The sequence below is a fragment of the Sinocyclocheilus rhinocerous genome, unplaced genomic scaffold (assembly GCF_001515625.1).
Source record: "Sinocyclocheilus rhinocerous isolate Xijiao unplaced genomic scaffold, SAMN03320098_v1.1 scaffold30, whole genome shotgun sequence".
In the NCBI taxonomy this organism is placed as follows: domain Eukaryota; kingdom Metazoa; phylum Chordata; class Actinopteri; order Cypriniformes; family Cyprinidae; genus Sinocyclocheilus; species Sinocyclocheilus rhinocerous.
The window spans coordinates 1,534,804-1,539,847 of record NW_015657838.1 but is presented as its reverse complement, the minus strand read 5'-3'; positions in this window follow the sequence as shown (position 1 = coordinate 1,539,847).

Below are 5,044 nucleotides of genomic sequence, written 5' to 3'. Positions count from 1 at the left end.
ATTTCAAATATCAGTATTCAACGTTTTATGTTTAAAATATCAAAAGAGTATTAATGCATTTGTAACAGCAGGTTAAAGCATTAAGACTAAGCTACCTGTGCCTCGAATTTACAGCTAATTATCCAAAAGACAAAAGGCAAATATAGTTAATTTGTCTCGCTAACATCCATGACTCACGAGAGCTACCATTTAAGTTAGCTAAAGTTTAGCGGCAATAGGAAGTCTTGTAGGTTAGACCAGGGCGGGTTATTTTTTACTGCATGATTCAGCTTATTAAAATGCATTTAGAATGATCACAAATTTCAAGATATGGGGTCAGAAATGTATATATTTATATAATTTCATATAGTTAATCAGTATCATGCGAAGACTGAAGTTTTTTCCAGCAAAAAAAAAAATGGCTTTATAAAGGTAAAAATGCCCATAAAAGGTAATAATCAATTTAAACTGGAAAAAGGAAAATAATTAATTGGAAAAAAATAATTTCTATCACTGCTGTGAACTGATCACCACAGTATCAATATGCAGAATATCAAAAACTTTAGAACTTTAGAAACTTTAGAGTCAGCTGTCCACGGTAGTCCTTAAAGGGGTCATATGATGCTGCTAAAAAGAACATTATTTTGTGTATTTGGTGTAATGAAATGTGTTTATGCGGTTTAAGGTTAAAAAAACACATTAATTTCCACATACTGTACAGCCTTCTTTCTTTGCGCGAACATTTGGGAGGCGTTATGCAAGTCTTCCCAGATCGTGACGTAGGTATGTGGGGGCATGTTAGAACGAGCCGATTTAGGTAGGTTTGGCTGACTCTTAACTTTTATAAAGAATATCTCTTTGGATTTGAGACTTTAGTCTTTGCAACTTTACAGATCTTCTTTATGCACCAAGAGCTTGTAACACTCCAAAGCGAAAGGAAAAATTGAAATCGCATCATATGACCCCTTTAAGATATCAGCAGAATAACACACTCTGCAAAATATCATCAACTATCATCAATATATCAATTATTGTTATCGATAAAATCCTAGAAAATACTGAGATATATATTTTTGTCAATATCGCACACCCCTAATCTATTTAACGTTTTGATTAGAATTTTTTTTTAAATAAATAGAAGTGCCCTTTTTTCCACTTGAGCCCCTGCCCCTCAAAATGTCTGTGCACATCCCTGATTATGAGGTATACTAGAGGAGATCTGATGACCAATACGAACACTAAAACATCTGTTGGACAGATAAGAACAGACAGACTGTGCCACGAAGGCCCACATATATCTCCAGACGTGACAACAGGACCTTGTGGTCAACCAAATCAAAGGCAGCACTCAGATCTAATAAAAATAAAGCCATGGATTTCCCAGAATCAGTTTCTGTAAAAATATCACTTGAGACTCTTAAAAGAGCAGATTCAGTACTGTGTAAAGATTTGAAGCCAGATTGCAACATTTCATGAACAGAATTAACAGCCAAATAAGATTGTAATTGAGTCAATACAACTTTCTCAAGGATCTTTGAGATAAAGGGTAGATTAGAAATAGGACAAAAATTGGAAAGAGAAGAGGGTTTTTTAAGATATGGGGTCACCACAGCACATTTAAAACTGTTAGGAAAAAGACGGAAGTATATATCATGAGATATACTTCAAAAGTGCTTTCACATGTTGATGTAATGTTCATGAAAGTGATAGAGGTGAACAAGTTTGAGTTACTGATCATAATGGAGGGTCTGGAGCACAAGATTCAACTCAAGTTCCCCTCAAACTGTTCTTATTAATGTAAGCGAACTAATTCTAGAGATTGAAATGGCTGTGCTGGCCCGGCGGAAGGCGGTAAGGTGATGAGAGGGAGAGACAAGAGCCAAAAGCCAAAAGCTAGGCGGGTCACTGATGTGAGGGCTTTTAAGTTCGTTGGAGGTCACACCTCTGGGGGATCAAAGAGCCAATGGTGTCTTGAACATATGGAGGTAAAGTTTATGACTCTTTGAGTACAAGATGAGTACAATCTGCAAGAATAGCTCTAGATTTCTGTAAGACAAACTGATCAAAGCTATTTGATAACCCAGTCTGCTTAATGCCAATAATCTTACTACCTTGGTTAACAATGCCATTCAAAGAATTTCGATGTTTAACATTTACGTTACCATACCAACAGCATATAGAGAAGCAAAGTACCGATTCAATATAAGATTTATAATACATGGTCATAAGAGTCCTACTGATATTAAAAGTAGAGAGCCTCCGAAGACCGTTGCTGGCCTTTTTTTGCATACTGCTTCTGTCAGGGTCCTGCCCTGACAGTCATGTCTGTTCTGTCTTTGTTTAACGTTTCCTTGTTTGTCTTGTGTCTGAGCACATGGCTTTGTCTTTGTTTATGTTGGCCATGTGCTCCTCTCGTCCTGCCCCCTTGTTTCCCTCTACCACGCCCCCTTGTTTAGTCCTAGTCTAGTCCTCGTTAACTTGATTGTGTCCACCTGTTCCTCATGTGTTCTGCTCCTTTATAGTGTGCCTCTTCCCTTTTGTATTTGCTGGTTTGTTGCATTAGTTCATTGTGTGTAAGACAATTCCTTGTCAGTCTGCTTGTCATATTAGTAGTGTTAGATTTTATTCTCCTAGTCAGTTTAGCTTTGCATTTAGTTATCTTGAAGTTTATTAGGGTTTCTTTGCTTTTGTTATTTTGCTCTAGTCTAGTTCCTGTCTTTGTTTGCTCTAGTTTTCTCAAGCCTCTAGTTTGGTTTCTTTCTTTCTTTATTTTGTTTGTGTCTTTGCCCAGTTTTTATTCTAGTTGTTGATTCCTAGAATTCGCCTTTTGGTTCTTTATTTTGTTTTATTTGCTCTCTGCAGTTTGTATTTGTTTCTCTTAGTTTTTTTCATTCTAGTCATAGTGTGTAGTCGGTGTGTTATTTTGCTGCTGCTTGTTCTTTCTTGTGGTCTTGTCGTGTTGTGTCTTGTGTTTGTTCCTGTTCTGTGTCCTGAATCCCTCCTGGCTGCTGTTCTCAAGACCTGGCTATCTGACTGGACTGGTATCACTACAGCTCAAAGTATCAAACCCTGGTTTCAAGCTGCTGCTCTATCTCCTTTGTTCTCCAGCAAAACTTTGTCTTGTTTTATTTGCTCTCTGCAGTTTGTATTTGTTTCTCTTAGTTTTTTTCATTCTAGTCATAGTGTGTAGTCGGTGTGTTATTTTGCTGCTGCTTGTTCTCTCTTGTGGTCTTGTCGTGTTATGTCTTGTGTTTGTTCCTGTTCTGTGTCCTGAATCCCTCCTGGCTGCTGTTCTCAAGACCTGGCTATCTGACTGGACTGGTATCACTACAGCTCAAAGTATCAAACCCTGGTTTCAAGCTGCTGCTCTATCTCCTTTGTTCTCCAGCAAAACTTTGTCCAGGTCTGACCAAGGACCAGCAGACTGCCCTTTCCTACTGTTTGGACTCTCACATAAGCCCTGTTAATCCTTGCCTTGTCAATAAACCTCACTCCCTTGATCATTCCGCATCTGGGTCTCTCTCTCTCTAGTAAACTGCTGTGACAAAACCGTGACTGCTTCAACATGAGTATCGAAATGTAATTTATTATCAATGATAAGCCCAAGGTGCTTGTAACTGCTGGCCCATTCCACCATTTAACCTTTTACTGTAGTTGGTTGAGGAGACGAAGGACTGGATCTAAAATCAATTACCATATCTTTGGTCTTTTTTATGTTTACTTGCAAGAAGGCACTGTTGCACCATGTCATAAAATCATTCACTAATGGACCATGACAATTCTCATCCCCGGTCAACAAGTAAACAATAACAGTATCATCAGCAAATTTTAAAATGAACCTGTCTGTGTGTCTACTCACACAATCATTAGTATATAAAATGTAGAGCAAGGGTGAGAGAACACATCCTTGGGGAGAACCTGTGGACGTAATAAGGGTGTCTGAAAAGATGCTGTTTACTCTCTCTCTCTGCATTCTATCACTTAAAAAATCTAATAACAACCCCACTATCTTAAAGCATGGGGCTGAATAGTATTAAAAGCTGACGAAAAATCTACAAAGAGCAATCTAACATGGGTTTTACTTCCCTCCAAATGTTTCATGATCATATTTAACAGGGTGGATGAGGCATCCTCAACTCCTCTTCTGGCCTGGTAAGCAAACTACAACGGCTCTAAAAGACTTTGAGTTTTCAATAAAAGTTCATCCCTGACAAATTTCTCAAAACATTTCATCACCAATGATGTCAGAACAACAGGTCTAAAATAATTTAGAGTCTTAGGATAACTTGTCTTCCCTACAGGCACAACTACGGCTTCTTTCCACAACTTAGGAATTTTTTGAAGATAAAGCGACTTTTGGAATATATTATAAAAAAAACAGGACCTAGCTGATCCGCACACGTCTTTAGTAAACGTCCCCCAATCTTATCTGGTCCAGAGGATTTTTCCACCTTACTCTTTTTAAAAACGTTTATAACATCCTGCTGATTAAAAAATGTACACTCCATATTACACATAGTCTCATTCCTAAGCACATTCATTTCACTAGTTAAATCCTCCACATCAAATCTTGAATAAAAAGTATTCAATTCTTGTGCCAGCTGTATATCGGATGGGGGCATTAATTTTACTCTTGGATCCAGTTATAGTATGCATACTCTCCCAGGCAGAGTCAAGTCTATTTCCTCAAAGATCCCCCTCTACTTTCTCCTTGTACTTATTTTTTAGCCCTCCTAAATTCACACTTTATTTGTTTTTTCAAATCATACTTCCTTTCCAAGCCGCCTGCATGAAATGCCTTGTTTCTTTTAATCATAGGATTCAAGGATTCAAAGCGTTGTAGCGTCTGGAACAATCAGACACATTTTTTTTTTAGTTATATTTAACAAATACTCTGTGACACCCCTCAGTTAACAAGCCATATGAGGGTCTATGGACCCTTCCCCCGAAATGCATCTAACACCTCAGAAAGGCAGAACAGGCCTCTGGTTCCATGGCAACTAAAGGCGCTTTTCCACTGCGTGGTACGACTCGGCTCGGCACGGCTCAGTACGGTATGGCACGG